Below are 23,041 nucleotides of genomic sequence, written 5' to 3' on the forward strand. Positions count from 1 at the left end.
AATAAACTAACTCAAATGGACAACTCTAGGGGCATAGACCTTACAGAGAGTGCCCTACAGGGCAACACAGGGCATTCTGAACAGGACAGAAAGGACAAATGAGAAGAAAAGGAGAGGGAAGATGATCAGACGAGAAGAGTCAGGGACAGTAAGTTTCCTAAAAAGGATCTGCTCTAAGCCAGGCCAGCTTGGCAGTGGGTGAATTTTTGATGTCCTAGCCAACATAGTCATTTTCCTTAACGTTAGAGATAGCATCCTCTTTTAGATCAGCTACTGCTTTCTGGAAACAATTTTTAAATTTTTAATTAGTATTTAAACATTTGCAATTAAGCCTAATTACTCCATAAGTCAATCAATCAATCCAAAGCTATTCAAAACACGGCAAATGGAAATATATGGTAAAACTGTGTGATGTGCTGAATGAATTTTAATATCATCCTAGACCTTGACTTTCTGTAATGCCTCTCTCCATTTCATGGGCAAGCCATTTGAGCATATATGTTTGTAAAAACCTCTTAATGAACTCCCCTCAGTGGGGTTTGGTCACCACAGCACTAAAATAAGATCTGAAAATGATTGAATTATAAGGTATTTCATCCATGGCTTCCTCATGGCATGGACTCCAGGATACCTTAAGCAGGTTCCAGTGTCCCATGAATGAATTTACTATAAACCTCACAAATGGCACTCCCTTTCCAAGAACCAGACCAATTTAGAGAGAACACAGGGAAAATGATTCAATTTTTTTTTTTATTTCTGGAAATATATGCTATGTGGAAAGAGTTTTTATCCAGAAGGAAAACTTCTGGATTTTACTGGCTCGCTAAAATATAAACCATTTAGTGGCTTTTTTTTTTTAACCTAAGATTAAGCTTTCTTTCGTCTGTTTGCACATGTCAACCAAAAATAGCAGACTCCATATAAGAAAAAGAAATGTGTTTGTACAAAAAAGAAAATTCATACCCCCAAAGCCATGATCTCCCTTTTGCTGGGATGGTATTTCATGGGGTTTTTTAATCCGGTGGTTTATCAAATTTCTGTAATAACATGAAAGAGAAGAATGATTGCCTATCAACCCTAAAAACCCTCACAAAATTTGCAAGGGACTCACTAAAGATAAGGAAATGCTGACAGCTGAACACTAGGAATTGCACAGAACCCAGTCAGGTGAACACCTATGTGAACTGAGATTTAATATTGTGTTACAAGACAGAAAAATTAAGAACTCCTTTAATTGACAGAGTCTTTATTTCCTTTTACCAAGGAAGGTATAGATGGTGCCCAAAATAACCTGTATATGTAGTAAATCTTGGCAGCATGCAGCTATTTCCTCTGTGGTCTTCAGGGTCCTGCCACGCTTCATCATCTACAAGGCAGCACATTTAAATCTTTCAAGGGGCCTTTTAGAACCAGGCCACCCTGTTTCTCTTCACAGGAGATACTGAAAGCTTATTTGTCATGGGCAGTGAGGGACCTAGCAAGGTCTGCTGACAGGCCCGGAGGAGGCCCACCTGCTCATTCCTAACCCGAGGAGTAGTTTCTGTCAGTCGTGGTCTTTCCAACAATTTTGCAATCAACACATTTCACACTTTATCCTCGATGATCAATTTCGGTAACAAGTAGATAGCCATTTAACAGCAAGAGAGTTGTCAATATGACACCAATTCACAACATTTCATAATGACATCTAACAGAGCCCCTGTCGTTAGTTCAATACCACTGCATCATTTATACAAGTCGGGAGTTTGAGGCCATGTGTCCCTTACGCTGATCCAGCTCGGTGTGTTCGAAGTCTGGAAGCCAAAGGCAGGGAAAGAGGATGTTTTCTCCAAACCATCTCCTTCTGCTTCCTCAGTCACCCCCAGCCAGCCCTGCATCACCAGCCCCCCCGCCCCGCCCTTCTGATTTCAGCCTTCTCCGTATATCCACATCTATGCTCCTCCATGCCCATGCTGTTTCTCTCATGCATTAAAATCTCCCAGGGTGAGTATTCACACCGCCGCCAAGCTGGGCCATTTTCCCTGAATAAAGACTCTTGAACACCTTTTAGCAGGAGGTTGTGACCTCTCTGGCAGCACAGAGCAGGTCTAATTCATCTTTCTATCTCTAGAGCCTGCCGCTAGTATATGGTAAGTTTTCATTAAGCCTTAATATTAATAGCAATGGTAATAATAAATATAGAACAGCAAGCATTTCTTGAGCACTTATTTCACACCAAGAACTCTGATCTCATTTGCATCATCTCCTTTGGGCTTCACAAATGCACTGCAAGAGAAGGAATATGATCATCCCCACTTTAAAGATGAAGACACTGAGGTTTAGATCAATCATTGGCTCAAGATCACACACACATAGGTGGGAAGAAAGAGAATGAAACCAGGGTTCCTCTGACTCCGGAGCTCAAGCTCTTTAGTCTTTTGATAAATGAATTTAATTATGCATTCAACTCTTTTAACCCTTAGGGGCTGCCAACAGGAATCCCACAGACAGAATAAGATGAACGGTCTACTCCTTAGAAAACTTTCTGGCTACTCTGATTTCTCTCTATCACTGACATTTTCGGCACCAGAGAACTACACTGCCAGCAGATAATGTTGTTTATGAGATCAGCACTTATCTATTTCGGTGCCATGTAGGAGTGTAGCAAACAGTGCACTTGCAATTTTACACTGTGTTCTTCTTATGGTGGGCTCCCATTTAACCAGTGTTTGACAAGGGAGAACCAAACAAGACCCAGGCAAGGAACGCGAAGTTGCACCGCGGTTCTAATTCATTCAGCAATCACAATGCCTTTCACGTGGTGTTTATTCTGCTCCCATTTACCTCTCTGGCATAATCACCATCAATTGAGCTTCCAGTTGGTTCTGCACACTGAGCAGGTGATGAACAATTTCCAGGCGCTAACTTCAACCTGCAAATGGCTCCATCATCACTTCCCCACACATACTCTCGTATGTTCCCAGGTGTTATGTAAAGTTCAGTTACTAAGCTTTCTGGGCTGTGAGCTGCCTGTCTTCCTGGAACTATGTAAGCAAGACGAGAAAACTGTAAGCCATTAGCTTGCTTCTAAGATTTGGAGACGTGAGGCTTAACTGAGGTTTACTGGCAATTGACTTTGTCCTTATTCCAAATCCTTCCAGCTCTGGCCCCCATTAAGTTTCTTTGAGTACACCCTCTTCTCCTCCCATTTCCCAATACACTACAGTTTCTTTTCTGGGGCTGAATCATAAATTACAAGGTGTAATCTAAAGGAAAACATTTATTTTGGAGTCTCATTAACTCAGAGGAGAGTGATAGTGTTTATTCCCAGCATGATGGACTGGACTCCCGCAGACGTGAAAAAGGCCAAGCCCTCTTCCTAATCCTTAAACACACATACACACACACACACACACACACACACACACAAAACATGGTTAATATTCACAACAGTGAAAGTACCCAGACATACAGAGGTAGCCAACACTTCACTAAAGACAGCCTCTTACTCTTCAAACACCATGTTTGAAGCTCCTTTTAGTGATTTACTAGCAACCATACATAATTATTCCCCCTATGTGCCAGATATTGTCTCTCAGCTCCAAATCTCAGCCCCTTACACTCTGCTCAGTGATTCTGGGGCTGGAATGCTACAAACCCCATTTGCCCTTTGCCAGATGCTCTATATTTGACTCTGTCAACAGGGGACACTGGAAGGAAACTGCAAGGTAGAAGTCAGGAGATTCAACATTCTCCTTCCTATTTGCTTCTTGTACCTGTTAGCATCACCCCACACTGGGCCCTCATCCCAGAAAGGACATATGGTTCCAATCTCTTGCTTCTTTGTGCCCCATTCAGAAGCAGCCTTATCCCTCCGCAGCCCCATGGCCTTGGCCCTGAACTGCTGAGGTATCTGCAGCTGGTGATACCCCCTCCTCAGGTCTGAGCGCCAGCTTTGTGAAACTCTTCTCTGAGCCTCCAGATTCGGATCAACCCCACCCCTTCCCTTTGTTTCCCAGCCCTGGGAGTGCCAGCTGCTTTGTGCTATTCTTACCTCTGTGTTACCTTGGTGCTCCCTTTTTGCTTTTTCTAAAACATGCTTAACCAATTCCCTACCTTCAATACTCTCTGTTGAAAGCTCTATTGTGGTTTCTGACTGGCTCCAGTAGGTAACCCCTGAATTAACCATTTCCTGTACGCTACCTAATCTCTGAGCAAAATCCTAACCATTTTGCTCCTGAAAAACTTGTCTTCTACCAGCCATATCTTCTGATTCTCACAGTGTAATACCTGGTTGGTAATTCACATTAGTGGATGGAGCTGGAGGACAGGGCAAAACATCAAGGATCCTGTACCCCAAGAACCAGAGGCAGAGTGTGAGCATAGATTCTCAGTTGGCCCACTTGTGGAATGGAGTGCAGGGAGATCAAATAAGAGGAAAGTTCCCTGTCAGTCTAAAGTAGAACAAGTAAATGAAACTTCTTGCTAAAATACTTGGAAAACAGGATCAGAAACTAATGAGCTAACTCACATTTTAATAATCCCAGGAATGCAGAATGACCTAATAAATAGATAAGTCACAGGCACTTTCACTAGGCACCAGGAAGAAACTACAGCTCGATATTACCGTCTCCCCGAACCCATTCTTTTCCACAGTCTATGAAATCCCACCTCTTGAGATTCACTTTCTTGGCTCACCTCAGAGATTTCTCCAAGGCCTTTGTCTAGAATTGCAGTGAGGGGAGTGACTTATGACTTACAGTCTTTAGCACTTCAACAAGAAGCGGCCTGTCATCTGCCTTTTAATCTGAGTGGCTAGCTGAGATAAGAGCTTTGAGAAGATGGGAATATTTCATGAAAAGAAATGAGAAAGGATAATTCTGCTGCACTCAGTAGGGCTTCATCAGACACTCTTAAGTATGAATCTTGGGTCTGCCCCTTTCTAGCCCAAGCCTTGATTTCCTCAGCTTCAAAATGGGAGTGATAATGACCTTGCAGGACCTTTGTAAGGATGAGATCTAACATATGGAATGTCCTTGGCTTAATGTCCTGGCAGGGCAGAATCCTTTGGCCACGGATATTTTTTATTAAACCTGACTTGGCAGGAATCATATTAGTTGTCTAAGACTCTAGCAAAGTCCCATCTTTTTTTTTTTTTTGAAACAGCAAGTGTGACCTTGGACTTCTGTCCCATCATATCTGGGGGCAAAGGACAGAACTGCTGATGCCTTCTCTCCCAGTGCCCCTCCTCTCAGGCCAAGAGGAAGAGCAACTACATCTCCTTGACCTCCAGAAAAGATCAAGGGTGCCTGCGTGGCAAAAAGTTCACTTCCCAGGCCTCTGACCTACCCAGAGGCCATCATGCCACTGTGGTGCCATTAGTGTGATTCTAGGGAGCCAGAAGGAGAATTTGGATTTGGGTGATGAGAGTAAAAGTGTGGCAGACCTCACTCAGGCTACTTCCCAGCCCCACTCAGGGCTATCACCTACAAAGGGTCTGGTCACTCTTCCCTCTCTCTGCTTTCCCATATACCTTTATAATCTATATAATTATGCCGTTATATCATTTTTAACCAACACAGTAGCAAGGGCATAATAAGCCCAACACCAACACATCCTAGGCACTTTCTCGATGCTTACCCACATTAATTCTCAAAACACCACCATAGGGTAGTTATTATTACCCATTTTACAGTTGAGGGAATTTAGGCCACAATAAGGCAAGTAACTAGTCTGCTATCGCACCCTAAGTAAGGGGTTGACTCCAAAGCCCACGTTCCTTTCCATGATATGACACTTTTCCATTAAGTCTGCCCTACCCGCCCCCCCAACCCCACCAAGGAAGGCCCTTGGTAATCCTTGGCAGGATCTCCTAGAACTTTTGCTATTCAGTGAGAACAGGGTGAGGGCTCCCAAGCAAACTCCAAGCTTTCTTCTTCCACCCTAGCTGGAGTATTATTTCAACAGATAATACCTCAATTGTAAATGTAGCCCTTGGATCTCAACAATGAAATATGACACGTAAGGACCCATGTACTTTGGAACAGAAATCAAAACTGGCCTGGGGAGACGCAGGCCAAGGGCAAGCAAGGGCCACATCACTACCTCTTGTACATCCAGCCTTCACTTGATGCCAGGAGGGCTCAGACCTCCTGGCTGGTCTCACTTCTCCTCCAAGTGGACAGGCTCTGTTGGAACCTGTGTGTTCCCTTAGAAACAGAAGCAGTTTTAGATGGTTGGAAGGCAAGGGGGCTGAACTTTTGTCTCTTGACTTTCTCGTTTTGTTTTATCCTTTCCGTACACACTTTTTTGTTTGTTGTCTTTGGGGTCCTCCTTTTAATGGACAATGATGTTATTTGGGGTTAATTTCCTTCAGAACTGGGTTGCTTTTGAGCAAGTGATTAAGAACCTTCTTAAACTCCTCACAATCCCGAACCTCAGGAAAGAAAACGGTTTCTCCATATTGGTTTGTTGTCCTTTCCTCTCCCTTAATCCATGTCAAAATAGTACTGGGGAGAAGGTTCAAATAGGCTGGGCCCCCATGATCCTGGCCACTGAGACCTTTCCCACCAGCACCATTTGAATCAGACCTTGTTTTTCGCTTCTACCTGCACCTAAGCCGACACAGGCCACAAGCTGCAGCTGGGAAGGAAACTCTCGCCAGCTACTCCCATGGAAATAAGTGGCCCTGTTGAGACCACTTCGGAGCCCCAGCCAAGTCAAAAACAATGCTCCTCTCCTGGCCTCATCTTGCCTAATGTCCTTCTCTCCCAGCTGGCTGCTTGGGCATACCACCTCTCAGCTGACTGTTTACCCAATTCGACTTCAAACAGAAAATGCCTATTCCTGTTGGTCTAATAAAATTTCATCTGCTTTTTCCAAGCCCCAAGGCAGAAGTAATTTTGGTAAAAAGTGCTCAAATAGCACTAATCTAGTGTGAGGGAGGGGGAGGGGAAGGTTTTTAACATGCTGGATTTTTCTCAGACTTTCCTCAGTCTATTTAATTAATATTTACTAATAAGTAATGCTATTAACACTTCTTTACTTGATTCCAGAAATACTTATTGAGCAACTACTACCATTTGGGTACAATGCTAGGCACTGAGAGGGTGCCAGTGAACGAGTCACAAACCCTATCCTTAGTGAAGAAATCGACTCAGAGTGGAAAAAAACCCACATGATTAAACAATCTTCACCATATATAGCTTGCCTGTCATCAGTAACAGAGTCACCAGGCATTTTCCATTAAAACGCTAAAAAATTCCTGTGGTAAGACATTAATCTCATCTTATAGGCCATATCCAATCAGTCCTGATCTTGGCAGTCGATTTCCTTGCATGTACAGAGCTGATAACAATGTCCATTAAGACATAACATGGAAAAGTGTTTTCTTTTCCCTAACAGGCAAGCATGGAAGAGTTTCCATTATCCATTACACATACTGACAGTTTTTCTGATCCAAAACAGCTGTGGCCCTGAAAAGACTGAGGGCTGTGTTTCGATTCTGTTTCGGGGCCAGTTAAGAGCCTGGCCTTTGTGATGCCAATGTTGGCACCTCTTCTGTGTCCCTCATTGGCACCTTCTCACATGTCCTTTTTCTGTTTGTTTATGTGCATCCTCCTGACAACAGAATGGGCCTGGAGGCAAAAACTGAATCCAAATGGTCTGGGGAAGCAAATCTTAGCACAGGGGCTCCCAGCCCCTGGACCTCACTAGACTGTCCCACAGTGGCTTCAGATCAATCCTGTTTCCTGTATGCAGAGATAATTAATGAGATGGTGGGGAGGGGTGGTTCTCAACAACTGGCAAGTCACTCAGCTGAATATAGCAAAGGCATGGCCCAGCCTCTCAGGGAACTCGTGATGTAAAGCCAAAGACCAGCATACAAATTTATTCAAACTCTGAGGAAAAAAAAGGGAATTGTGGTTGGAGAAGATGAAAGGGAAATTATACTTTGAGGATAATAATTGACCCTGTCTCATCTAATGAGGTAAATACACAACAGGGCACGCATGAATTATGTTGGAAATGACATACTAGAATACAAAAAGGGGGAAAAAAACTAACATCCATATAGAACTTGAACACATGACTTCACTTGTATCATCTATGCTCACTGGGCCTCTTTATCATGCCGTTTGTTACAGATGAGAAAACTGAGAGTCAGAAACAGTAAGTAACTTGCCTATGGAGCCACAAGAGGTGAGACACCACCTTTGGGCTTGACCCGCACAGCCTGCCCCCATGCCAGGATTCCCCTGGAGAGCACAGGCATTGTCTGAGGCTGAAGATAGGCTCTTGTGCCCTGAGAGGCAGTGGAGAGCCAGTGAAAAGGAAAATGAAATGACAGAGGGAGAAGTGACTTGACCTACATGAACTGGGGCAAGGTAAAAGGATAAAGGGTATATAGAAAAGATCCCCAAAGGCAAGGGATTTAAAAGCAAAAATGAACTACTGGGACCTTATGAAGATAAAAAGCTTCTGCACAGCAAAGGAAACAACCAACAAAACGAAAAGGCAACCAACGGAATGGGAAAAGATATTTGCAAATGACATATCGGACAAAGGGCTAGTATCCAAAATCTATAAAGAGCTCACCAAACTCCACACCCGAAAAACAAATAACCCAGTGAAGAAATGGGCAGAAAACACGAATAGACACTTCTCTAAAGAAGACATCCGGATGGCCAACAGGCACATGAAAAGATGCTCAACGTCGCTCCTTATCAGGGAAATACAAATCAAAACCACACTCAGATATCACCTCACGCCAGTCAGAGTGGCCAAAATGAACAAATCGGGAGACTATAGATGCTGGAGAGGATGTGGAGAAACAGGAACCCTCTTGCACTGTTGGTGGGAATGCAAATTGGTGCAGCCGCTCTGGAAAACAGTGTGGAGGTTCCTCAGAAAATTAAAAATAGACCTACCCTATGACCCAGCAGTAGCACTGCTAGGAATTCACCCAAGGGATACAGGAGTACTGATGCATAGGGGCACTTGTACCCCAATGTTTATAGCAGCACTCTCAACAAGAGCCAAATTATGGAAAGAGCCTAAATGTCCATCAACTGATGAATGGATAAAGAAATTGTGGTTTATATACACAATGGAGTACTACGTGGCAATGAGAAAGAATGAAATATGGCCCTTTGTAGCAACATGGATGGAACTGGAGAGTGTCATGCTAAGTGAAATAAGCCATACAGAGAAAGACAGATACCATATGTTTTCACTCTTATGTGGATCCTGAGAAACTTAACAGAAATCTATCGGGGAGGGGAAGGAAAAAAAAAGAGGTTAGAGTGGGAGAGAGGCAAAGCATAAGAGACTCTTAAAAACTGAGAACAAAATTAGGGTTGATGGGGGGTGGGAGGGAGGGGCAGGTGGGTGATGGGTATTGAGGAGGGCACCTGTTGGGATGAGCAGTGGGTGTTGTATGAAAACCAATTTGACAATAAATTTCATATATTAATAATAAAATAAAATAAAATAAAATAAAATAAAATAAAATAAAAAGAGTGTAGAGAAAAGAAAGCTAAAAGGGAATAAAAGAGCATCTGATTTCACTCAAGATTTGGTGGCCCTGGTGACTGAGTCTCTCACTTTTGTGACCTCCTGCCTTCTCCCTGTCCCTCCCTGCTCTCTTCTTTCTTTGCTCTCCTAGAGAGCTACCCCCTGACCTCTCCAGCACCACATACTCACATAGCAGGGCACATTTGCCAGATGTTAACCACAACTCTTCCTCTCTTCCTGCGATCTCAGACTTCTGGAAGAGTCCCCCAAAAAACAAAACCATAGTTTTAAAGATGCTGGACCATTCTTGCAAGACTTACAAGGGAGGAGAGATTGACCCCTAAACACACCTCTAGCCCATTTAAAAAGTTCATGCTGGGGAGTGAAGAGAGAGAATTTCTCTGGAGACCGTTACCAATGCAACATGCACTTTCCACCCCGACTCGGACCCTAGAGAAGAGGCTTGAAGGGGACCATTTGAGAGCTTGGTCTACATTTCCTGGATTATAAAGGGCATAGAGACTGGTCTGTGACTCACACTGCCTTTGCTAGAATCTATCTCAACCACATATTAGGTAGCCAATAAATATTTGTTGAATGATTGAATAGATGAATGAGTGAATGAATGAACACCTGAAAAGTGGAAAAGTGAGAGGCTATGACCCAACTAAAGAAGAGACAGGCAGAGGAGACATGCACATTAGTACACAACAGTTACAGAAAGTACATCAACACGTGCTTGCACAAAAGCTTATAGAATGAATGAACACAGTGAGGAAACCAAGGCTGTATGTCAACTAAACATGCTTTCATCATATTAGACATTTTGGCAGAAAATGCCACAATGGCCCAGGAATTCTCCCCATCTTCCTTAAATAGATCTGGCCTCAATCCTTAGGAGGAAGACCAGAGAAAACACAGGAAACATTCCAGATGGAAAAAAAAATCTCTGGACATAAAAGTGGTTATCTCTGGTTGATAAGAGATTCTGGTCCCTGAGCCTTCACTGACTTGCCTCTGTCCTGGTGTGATTTTTTCTTCTACTCCTAAATGTTCGACTTTAACCTCAGTCCAGTCCTTGCTACATCACAACTGTTGACAGTAGAAGGGAAAGGTGACAGAGTCTCACTCCCCACTCCAATCAGCACACTGAGAACCTTGTGCAGCACATCAGCCCGGAGATCCAGGTGAAGTCCCCACTGTTGTTCCGGCAGTGAACGGCATTTGTCAGTATGCATCAGCTCTTTTAACAACAAGACTTTGTTTACTCATGGTGAAAATCCTCCATTGCAATTAAGCAGTGAAACTGCACTTATCACCTATCCTAATGCCCCAGAACAATTCCTGAATTAGACCCTGTATCTGTGCTCCAAGATTCTCCATAATCAACAGTGTGCTTCCATAAATACATCCAATTCAGCTACAGCAATAAAAGAGAAGTATGGATTTTCATGCAAACATACATTTGAAAGAGCAAATGTAAATGAGAATCCTCAAGGTGTGCCTTTGCACTTGGACTTTGAATGCCGTTCACCAGGATGGATTCACCAATCCTTCCGATGCTCTCACGAAGAGAAAGATCAAACCAGGTTCCGACAGTGACCCACACCAAATCTCACCATACTTCCAATATCCAAGTGATCAAACGAAAGCAGCCAGGGTAAACAAGTACAGGCTATGTGATTTTCAAGATCTATTTATCCAGTCCTATTTGGGATAGGGAGAGATTCCAAGGCAAGGAAATTCCAGAAGGCCCCATATGAGGAGCCAAGCCTTTGATATAACTTTCTGTCGCTCTTTGCTTCCCCATGAAAATCTCTCATTACTCCATCCAAATAACTTTCAAAACCACAGTTTCCTCTGTGTCTTGCAAGAAGAAAATCTGTGCACTTGTACTGGGGTAAGCGGTGTACCAAGTACCTGCCCTCACTCCTCCCGTCATCTGAAGGGAAGGAGGCCTGAGCCCATCAATAGCTTAGTTCAGCTTGTTCCTGAATGGAAAAGGGAGGATCAAAGGGCCAGAAATATTCATTTATGAGGAAAAGCAAAAGAATTAAATATGCAGAACTTGGCCAAATGACGCCAAAAGGGGGAAATAAATACCAATGAATATTTGAAGGGTGTAACCAAGCACCAGAAAGAGGGACTTTTTAAAAAAGATGGTTCAAGTGTTTGTAACTAGGAGAGACTGAGGAAAGCAAAGGAAAATCTGAAATTAAAAAAAAAAAAAATTCTACCTCAGCAAAGGCTCTAATACAGAGGAAACTGGTTTCAATACAACCTCCAGACTCAAAGCTTCTACTCTCTCTACAATTTCTATGTTTCCACTTCCAAACCATTTCTCAGATGTGCTCATGTTGACTTAGAAATATAAGCTTGAGTGTTGCCTCTTGGGTCTATATTTCCTATGTATTTTCTGCATGTACTTTGTTGCCTCTGGTGTCTATTTTCTCTGCACTTCCTGTGTGCACTCCCTACTGCGTGAGCTGGAAAAGGCCTGGTCTTGCAGCACTAAAGGCCAACAGGTGTGCATCATTTCCAGAACAAACAAATAAGTTCAGTAATGATGATTTTAGGAATAAAATACCAAGCAAAGAATCCCTCCATGTTAGTGACTCCTACACCTCAAACAGACCTGAAGTAAGTTCTGGAAGAGACCTAAGGGCTTCTCAGTCTTCTCCAAGCTCTCTGGAGGGGAGATGGCTGAAGTCAGCTGAATATAGCCAGAAAATACATCTTAACGGTTTTCTCCTGAGATATACTATATGGCAAGTCCTTCTGGAATTTCTAGATGGAAAGAAATATGTACAGTGAGAACAGCTTTTCTGAGAGTCTTTCGACACATTTATTCCCAGATGGGCTCAGTGCAAAAGTGAAAATTACATTTTTAAGGAGTGAAGAAAATTTCAACAAAGGTTTGGTTTAAGTTTAAACTGAAGATGTAGGCCTCTCTTTCACCTGATTGGTTTGTGAGGGGGTCTAAGCTTTAGTTACAAGCTCTTATTTAGCTCATGCTCTGCAGCAGACAGGACACTAAACTGTCAATCTGTAGAGTTCAAATTCCTCCTTCATCATTTAAATATCCAAATGACCTCAGATAAGTCACCTTTCTTTTCCAGACCAGTTTCCTTACATCTAAAAAAGGGAATTAGACTAAACTGGTGCGTCTTTTTTTTTAAACATTTTTTTCTTAGGCAGCAGAATCCCTTTTTAAATATAATATGGCAGTAAAGCCCAATAATATAAACTGCATCAAAATCTTTCTGGTTAGGGGCGCCTGGGTGGCCCAGTTGATGAAGTGCCCAACTCGATTTTGGCTCAGGTCATGATGTCAGGACCAGTGGTAAGATGGAACCCCGTTTCTGTGACAGCACAGAGCCTGTTTGGGATTCTCTCTTTGTCTCTCTCTCTCTCTCTCTCTCTCTCTCTCTCTCAGAATAAATAAACTTAAAAGAAATCTTTTTTAAACCTTTCTGGTTAAAACAAAACTGAGTGACCCAGAACTTAACCCCACCCACAAATCCCACACTGAAGATCATGACTCTCAGTACGCCCTCAGAAACCAGAGAGGCACCTCCCATGGGCCACCATCCCTCCCCAAAAAGAACACTTTGGAAGTCACTAGAGTCCATGTTTTTCAGGTCTTTTCCAACTCTCATTCTCTAGGATTTAAATAGCAGCAAGCAAGGCAGCAAGCTGGATAATAGTGACACAGTTGATCCTCAAGACCCTGCTGATTAATGGATTAAAATGACAGGAACTGGTGGCCCAATGGGCACCTGGCTGACTCCAGTTAGTTGAGTGTCCAACTTCAGTTCAGGTCATGATCTCATGGTCCGTGAGTTTGAGCCTCATGATGGGCTCTGTGCTGACAGCTCAGAGCCTGGAGCCTGCTTCGGATTCTGTGTCTCCCTCCCTCTCTGCCCCTCCCTCACTCACACTCTGTCTCTCTCTGTCTCTCAAAAATAAACAAAACATTTAAAAATTTTTAATACGAATAAAGTTCAAAATCTAAAGGAAGCACGCTCACAAGACAAAGAGGCATAAGAACAGAAACAAGAAAGTTGACCTCTAATCTCTCTTGCTCTCTCTCACTTTCTCTCACTCTCTCTCTTCACCAGCCCCTTCCCTCTCTTCCTCCCTCCCTCTTCCTTTCCTTCTTCCTCACATTCCTCAGACCAAGCCCAGAGGAGACCCAAAAGCCAGACAGATGCGCAAAGCCATGCCTCATGGGATGTAATACAGAGAAATATGTGTTGAAGAACTGGGGCCTGGTAAGCCAAAACTCACAGAGGCGGGCCCGGGGAGGCTCTAAAACTAAGCACAGAGGATCAACCAGGAGGGGGTTCAGGTACTCACTGGGTTTTGGGTGCCTCTAGCCTCAGATTTAAACACTCTGGGAAGAGGAGGGTGTCCAGGGGAATCCAGAGCAGAGAAATCTGAAGGCTTCCCCAAAAGCTCACCCAGCAATTTAGGCTGGCTTCACAGGAAAAGGGACTGATCATCAACCAGTTGTCCAGCTTGAAGATGATGCTCCTACACACATTGTTAAGCTGGTCCCACCCATCAGGGAGCAATTTGGCAGACCTATCAAAATATAAAATCTGTATACCATGTGTCACAGCCATTCCACTACAAGTATATCTTCCAGATAGACCTGCATGTGTACACAAAAATATCTCTGCAAAGATGTTCACTGAAGCATGTTGCAATCATAAAGACTGGAAACTACCTAAATACTGATTTATTGGGATAGATGAATATATTTAGGTTTGCTCATACAGTGGGATACTCTGTAACCATTAAAAAGAATGAGTCAACTCTTTACTGGTGGCAAGGAAAAAGCTTTAACATCTAATGTTAAGTGAAAAGAACAAAGTACAGATATTGTCTACAAAATGGTCCCTTATATCTTATGCAAACATGATATATACATATGTATGCCTGTATATTCGTGGGATATTTCTACAAAGACACACACAAAATGCTAATAATGGTTGCCTTCAGGAGAACGTTTGAGGTGAGGACCGGGGAGATAACTCTGGCAGGGAAAGGCTTTTTGTTAAATGCCTTTTCATACGCTGATTCCATTTGTCTTTTTAATGTGCGTAGAGACATTTAAAAGAAAACAAAAATAAGAACAAAACATGTCAAATTGATGTAGCCTTCAAGAAACCATTGTATGCTTTAGTAGTCCAAAGATCAGTTGTTGTCTTCATTTGACGGTGGTGAGCAATGAGAAAAGTACTGGATACAAGACCAGAAGACCAGGTTTCCAGTCATGTCCTCACCGTCTCATTCTATATATTCTCCCGGGGCCATCACACTTGATCTTGTTGTTTCAACTCTTGTCTTTGGACTAATCTCCCATAAATCTAAATCTGCAGATCACATCTGTCAAAATAACTAAAGACCCTTCTATCCTATTGTTTATTAAATATAGCCCCCACCCCCTGAATCACCTACTGACAATTCAAACTTAAAATGCCCAAACCTCCCACGTTTGCCTCCTGCTATATCCCCGTCTCAAGGAATGACAGATATCCAAGTCAGGAACCAAGTCTGCCTTTTTTCCCCTCATAAATGGCTGCATGAGCTAGGTGGTCTCCAGCTCCCTTCCCTCCTCTAAGAAGCAGCATTCCTGGGGTTCCTGGGTGGCTCGGTAGGTTAAGCGTCCGACTTCAGCTCAGGTCATGAGTTAGCAGTTCGTGACTACGACCCCCACATCGGGCTCTGTGCTGACAGCTCAGAGCCTGGAGCCTGCTTCAGATCCTGTGTCTCCCTCTCTCTCTGCCCCTCTCCTGCTCTTTCTCTCTCTCTCTCTCTCTCTCTCTCTCTCTCTCTCTCTCTCAAAAATAAATAAACATTAAAAAAAAAAAAAACATTTAAAGAAGCATCGTCCCTGGCATATCATGCTCATAAGCTTGGGCTTTGGACTCCAAATCCCAGCCCTGCTGACTTATGATGGTGTGACCCTGGGCAGTGTATTCAATCTTCTAAACCCAAATTTCCTCATCTGAAAAATACAGGTACTAACTCTACCTGCCTTGAAGGATTTTGTGAGAAATAGGAGGCTACTCTAAGGACTTAGCACAGGGGACGCTCTATGTGCTGTGCTCCAACCCAGCTATGCTCAGTCTCTGCTCCTAGTTCAGGCTCCCAACCAATCTACATGCATCTTCCTGCTCTGCTTACTGTCTATCACATCAGCTGGCTTCCTTCCTTTACAACATACATCATAATATGTAATTACCTTGAACATTAGTTTGTTTATTATCTGTCTCACCCCAACTAGAATGTAAACTCCAGGAGGTTGGTGATTTTATTTTTCAGGCTCCCCACTCTGGTTCTAGCCCCTAGCACCGTGGCTGGCTGATGCAAACTTATTGGATGAAAAATGAGTAAAAGGGGGTTAGCTGCTAGGTGCTGTTGACCCGCACAACTCCTCGCTAGAGGAGACTGATGATATTTCTCTCATAGGGTGACTGTAAGAATTGCTAATCCCACTTTATAGAGGCTCAGAACAGTTAAGCGTGTGCCCAAAGTTTCCAGCTATTAAGTGGCAGAGCCAGGATAAGAACCCATCCCTTTTTTTCAATCCAAACTGTTCCCTCAACCACTAGACTACTTGAAGGCAGTATATTCCCTTGACTGGAGTTATATACATACAACTCCTGCCTGGCTCCTAATTACATGCTTCAAACAACAATCATGTTCGACCTTTCAATTCTGCATTGCCTGAAACACCACTAATGGGAAATCCTATAATGAATGGGAAATCTCACTAATCTATGCTATTGCACATTTATCCCCTGCAGTCCCCTCCCGCCGACCCTTGAAAGGTCTTTGCTGGAGGCAGAAAACAGAAGACATACTGGAGCCGTGCAACACTTTGAAACATCCCGGGTGAAGCTCAGAATTATTCACAATTACCAAATAACCAAGGTGACTGACTGTCATTTGAATATCACCAAAGCCATAAGAAGTAGTCACATGGAAAGTCTTCTTACATTTGGAGAAGGAAAGAAAAGCAACTAAAAAGGAACACTGAAATCTCAGAGGCTGATTAAAGGCTCCGGGTGTTGTCATTTTTGAGGTTACATAAAGTTTATGAGCATTGCCTGCCTTAATGCTGTTGTTGTTATTGAGCTATTCGGCATTTGTAAAGTTCCTGCCTATAAAGCCCACAAAAATACAAGAAGTTGTGAATAATTCCTTTGTTTTTGGATATAAATTCTACCATTGGCAAGCAGGAAAACCTTTTAGACACAAAGGTTCAGAGGAAGAGAGCGGGAAATGTAAACACTGCCTTGGCCAGGATACTAATAATATATAGCACTGGCCTTAGAAGAGCGAATCACAGAATAAACAAGCACCTGTTATTGATTAACCAATCAGATGTATGTTCTGGGGAAGATGCCTTTGAAGCCTAGGTTGAAAATGCTCAGCAAGAAAAAGCTTCCACATTTCTGTTTTTCTCTTATCCAATGGAATGGGAAGATAATAGTTTGTGCTCAAAATCCAAACAGCATATTCGGTCCCCTTAAAAACAAATTGCTCCATTTTCCTAGTGAACAAGTTAAGAACTATGGTTTAGTCTTTAGAAGCCAATTCATTCAGAATTTGTAATTAATTCCATCTCCAAACAGTCAAACTGAGTGTCCTATAGGAAAAACACAGCTCAATGGAATGCTGTTTTGGACACATGTAAATATGGTCACCAGTATGATCTACACATACAAATCTTACAGGATCAAGCCCCAAAACTCACTGGCATCTCAGTTAAATGGATCTTTCAATGACAGAGATCTTTAATAGCTGAAGAAAGTGGCAAATGGCAACAGGCAGCTCCAACATATTAGAGAACATACTAGAGAACAGGCCGCTCCAACATACTCAAAATGTGGTTTGTGAACCACTTTTTTCACGAATACCTTGGAAGCTTCTCCAAACACAGATTTCTAGGCCCCACATGAGTCCTAGAATTTCATGGGTTGGGTCCATTACTCTGCAAAAACAAACAAACAAAAAACGCTTCTCAGGTGAATATTTTACATTCTAGCATTTTAGAAGCACTGGATTATAAAAATCAGGACACCTGCTCAGACCAAGGAACCTAGGCTTTGCACATCTACACAATGTAGAAAAGGTGTAGACAAATAGCAAAAACAAACTTCCATTTTGGTGGAAACAAAAAGGGAAATACCTTTATAAAATAATCAAAACCATACAGATACCTCATTTCACCTTTTTCTCTTCTTCCTTCAATAAAGCAGAGGGAGACTTTTTCAGACACAGAAAGTCTCACCTCCTCTTACAATAAGAAATAAATAAACGGTCATTTCACGCACTCTAAAACTAATAAACAGGAAGAACAATGGATTTAGAGACATAGGGAAATGATGAATCAAGTTCTGGACATTAGTGCACAAAACAATTATTAATAAGTTAATTAATAAATACAATTAATTAATAATTAATAAATCAATTATTAAATATTAATTGTTTGATTAAATTAATGAATGAATTAATTATTAATTCATTATTAAATACAATGCTCCAGTTTGAGCATTGTAGGGCCATCCAAGTGAAATTTTCCTTTGGTCAGCTGAGTTTTCTGATCTCAAACTCAAGAAGAGGTCTAGAATCAACAACATAGAAATGATACTAGAAGCCTTGAAGATAAAGTGTGTAGAATGGCAAAAAAAAGAATAAGCACAGAAATTTCGGGAACATCTGAAGTAAAATTCCTCAGCAAAGAACAAAGAGAGCTGAGAAAGTGACGTGATGGAAACAAAAGAAAAAACGTCAAGAGAAAGGAATGATCAACACTGTCAACTACACAAGAAAGAGCATATAATCTAAGTCGAGGAAGTACCTAGTGAATTTGATGACTGGATCACCAGTAATCTCTGTAAGAGATGCTTCCAAAGAATACTGTGCTAGGAAGCCAGATTGAGGAGCAACAGGAAAGTTAGGAAGTCAAGATAACAAGGATCATATCTGAAGAAGTTTGACCGGTAAGGAAGAAGTTCTGGTAGTCAGAGAGCGATGTTTTAGAAGGCAGATACAGGTACTTATCTGGGTACCAAGGGAAAGAATCAACAGAGAGAGGTAGTAGCAATATATAGAATGGAGGGTAATGGATGGACAAGCTCCAGGGAGAAGAAGAGGATATGTGATATAAAAGCACAGAGGGAGAATTGGCTTTAAATAGGAGAACAGATGTTCAGAAAGGAATATTTTACTTGGATGCTAGAGTGAGGGATAATGGGAAAGTCAGGTGCAGAGGAGTCTGCAGGTGAGGAAGGAAGGAGAGAAATGAGGAAAGTCACAACAACCACAATTTTCCCTCTGAGATAGAAAAAAGGGGGCATCTGTTTAGACAGAAGGTGGAGGGATTAGAGTAGACAGTTGAGAAGGTAAGAGGATTTGGAATAGCTATAATAGGAAATAGGAAAGGAAGCTGACCAGGAGCGAGTGAAAAGGCTGATGAGCTGAGGTGAGGCCCAATTAAGATCAGAGGCCACTAGTCAGATCAATTGCACATCTGGGCAATTCTCTCCAGCAACATTCAGTATCCTGGTGACAGAAGTAGAGAAGATCACAATGGTGGGCACCTTAAGTGGGGTAGAGGTGAAGGTCATGAGAGTCAAAGAGGTTAAATAATTGTAGGTGGAAATGTAAATGGAAACTGAAAGCAATCAGGAAATGGAATGAAAAATAAACCTATAAGCTAGGTTCCAAAATCCCCATAAATATTGGGTAAGCCAACATTTAAGATGAGGAGCAGGGGAAGTAGCATAGCTAGACCACATAAATTTCAAAGGAAAAGAGACTTTCACATGAGGATCCAAGAGAAATGCTTTAGTGGGACATGAAGAAACACAAACACCTCCCTTGGCCTACTGATGTATTTCCTCAAAAGGGCCACTGAGGAAGCAGGTTCTAGGGAAGAATAAATTTCAGTTAAAGTGAAAGGTGAAGAGAATTTCTGTAAGAAGTCTAGGATATAGAAAAGTTAATTTAAAATAAAATGAGTTTGGGGGATGCCTGGGTGGCTCAGTCAGTTAAGCGTCTGACTTCTGCTCAGGTCATGATCTCGCGGTTTGTGAGTTTGAGCCCCGCATTGGGCTCTGTGCTGACAGCTCAGAGCCTGGAGCCTGCAAGCAAAGAATAAGGCAGATGTTTATTCATAGATGGGGAAATAAACGTATGTAATATAATCAAGTTCACATAACAGGTATGTCTAATTTGATTCTATTTTTGTAGGAAAATAGAGACTAAATACAATAATAATAACAAGCATTTACATAGCCCTTCCTATGTATCAAGCACTACTCTAAGCACTTCATGTACATTAACTCATTTAATCCTCACAACAACCTTATTATTGTCCCTCTGTTGCAGATGAGGACACTGAGGCACAGAGAGGCCAAGTACTTTCCCAACATTACACAGCTAATATGCACTGAAGCAGTATTTGAGATCAGGCAGCTGGATCCAAGAATCTGAAAGGTTAACCACTATACATACTGACTACATATGTTTACACATATATTCATGCTGAGATCAATACATACATAAAAGAAAACTGATAATTAGAAAATTTTAACTTTTTGTATTATTCAACCCTCCCTGACTTCCTTCAATCCTTACCTCTCTCCGTCTCAACCTTCTTTATCTCCAATTCCCTCCAACCAAGCCTTACAAGAGCAATCTACAATACCTATTGTATTAGGTATTAACTAATTACAAGCCATAATTTACATTTTAATTGATAACCCTTCAAAAGCAAAGTAATTTTACCATCCAAAAGAATGAGGCCATAATAGAATAGTAGAGTGATAAGTAGGGAGGTTTGCATTTTGGGGAAAGAGGGCTAAAATTCATTGTAATGAATGACCATACACTCTCAAGTTGTCTGTACATGTATACATGAGTGCATGTGTTTGTAATATGTGTGTGTTGTTAATATAACTTTGAGATTATAAATGGAAACTGTGCTTTCTAAATAAATAAATAAATAATTTTTTTTTAATTTTTTTAACGTTTATTTTATTTTTGAGACAGAGAGAGACAGAGCATGAACGGGGGAGGGTCAGAGAGAGGGAGACACAGAATCTGAAACAGGCTCCGGGCTCTGAGCTGTCAGCACAGGGGCCCGATGCGGGGCTCGAACTCACGGACCGCAAGATCATGACCTGAGCCGAAGTCGGCCGCTTAACCGACTGAGCCACCCAGTCGCCCCAAATAAATAAATTTTTAAAAAAATTTTAAGAATGCAGGAAAACCAGTAATGTTACTCTTAAATATGACTAGTGAGAGTATGTATTGTCACCTCCTTTTCAGAAAACAAATTGGCCACTTGAATCAAAAGCTTTAAAATATCTGTAATCATTTTTTTAATCTTTTAATGTTTATTTATATTTGACAGAAAGACAGAGTCCGATTGGGGGAGGGACAGACAGAGAGACACAGAATTTGAAGCAGGCTCCAGGCTCTGGGCCATCAGCACACCGTCTGATGTGGGGATTAAACTCACCAACTGGGGCGCCTGAGTGGCTCAGTCGGTTGAGCGCCGACTTCGGCTGGGGTCACGATCTCGCGGTCCGTGAGTTCGAGCCCCGCATCGGGCCCCTGTGCTGACAGCTCAGAGCCCGGAGCCTGTTTCAGATTCTGTGTCTCCCTCTCTCTGACCCTCCCCCATTCATGCTCTGTCTCTCTCTGTCTCAAAAATAAATAAACGTTAAAAAAAAAAATTTAAAGAAAAATAAAAAAATAAATAAATAATAAATAAATAAACTCACCAACTGTGAGATCATGACCTGAGCAGAGGTCAAATGCTTAACCGACTGAGCCACCCAGGTGCCCGAAAATATTGGTAATGATTAAGAATAATGTTTTTGCAAGAATAAATGACATGGAAAGAGAATCATGACAAAACAGATGAACATAAGGGAAGGGAAACAAAAATAATATAAAAACAGGGAGGGGGACAAAAACATAAGAGACTCTTAAATAAGGAGAACAAACAGAGGGTTACTGGAAGGGTTGTGGGAGGGGGGATGGGCTAAATGGGTAAGGGGCATTAAGGAATCTACTCCTGAAATCATTGTTGCACTATATGCTAACTAACTTGGATGTAAATTTTAAAAATAAATTAAAGAAAAAGAATAAAAAAGAAAAGAGCATGAAAAAATTATAAAGAGGGGTGCTCCCCTGACTCAGCCGGTGGAGTATGTAACTCTCGACCTCAGAGTTGTGAGTTAGAGCCCCACATTAGGTGAAAAGATAACTTAAAAATAAAATTTTTTTAAAGAGTAAAAAAAATAAATAAATAAAAAAGAAAAAGAGAAAAAGAATCATGATGTATTGGTAGGTGAAAAAGTTTACAAAAGGTCATGTATGTTATGATCCCAGTTTTGTAACTATAGGTATACATTTATATACGTACACACGCACATACACATATACAGTGTTCATATAGATATGCATAGAAAAATTACTGAAAAGACATCAAAGTATTAACATTAATTGCCTCTGGGAGTTATGGTAATTTTTCCTTATTTATGATTCTCTCTACTTTCACACTTTCTACAATGTAAAGTTAATATATCCACATTTAGGGGAAAACATTTTAAAAACGGATTCTTCTAAAACATGCAGCAATATAAGTGAAATAAGTCAGTCAGAGAAAGACAAATACCCAAATAAACCATATGGTTTCACTTGTATGAGGAATCTAAAAAACAGAACAAACAAAACAAGCAAACAGACTGTAAATACAGAGAACATGCTAGTGGCTGCAGGTGGAAGGAGTGAAATAGATAAAGGGGATTAGAAGGTACAAGCTTCCAGTTATAAAATAAATAAGGCAAGAAGATGACAGTACAGTGTAGAGGAACATAGTCAATGCTATTGTAATAACATTGGATGGTGACAGATGGTAACTAGATATCTCATGGTAAGCGCAAAGTAACGTAGAGAATTGTTGAGACATATGTTGTAGTCCTGAAACTAATATAATACTGTATGTCAATTATATTTCAATGACAATTTTTTTAAAAAAGAAAAAAAATAAGATGGAGTAAGAAAAGCAAGTACTCAGGACGAGAGAGAAAAAAGGGAGAAAAGATAACTACAAAGGACAATACGGATACAAAAGGAACTTGCTAAGATATCATGCCTGTAGAGATAATTCAGAAGATGAAGACAAGACACATCCAAAGATGAATACGAAAAGACTAAAATACCAAAGGCTAAAATACCTGGTCAGGAAGTGGAAGCCAAAAGTGACCTGAGGCCTGCATCATTTGGAAGGACAACAAAAAGAACCATTTTCCTTATGTTTACACTGAGAAGATCAAGAAAGGTGTAAGCGTTATTTGGGGCAAATGGAGTAAAACTAATATAATTTGCATTTCCCAGTGCATGCAAACATGGAAATAACAATAGGCGGTAATAATGGACACAAATACTCTTTCTCTGGCTTCAACCCTACCCATTCTGCTGAACTTCTAACCGACACAGAGACATACACACA

This window comes from Panthera leo, chromosome A1 (genome assembly GCF_018350215.1).
Source record: "Panthera leo isolate Ple1 chromosome A1, P.leo_Ple1_pat1.1, whole genome shotgun sequence".
Lineage (NCBI taxonomy): Eukaryota > Metazoa > Chordata > Mammalia > Carnivora > Felidae > Panthera > Panthera leo.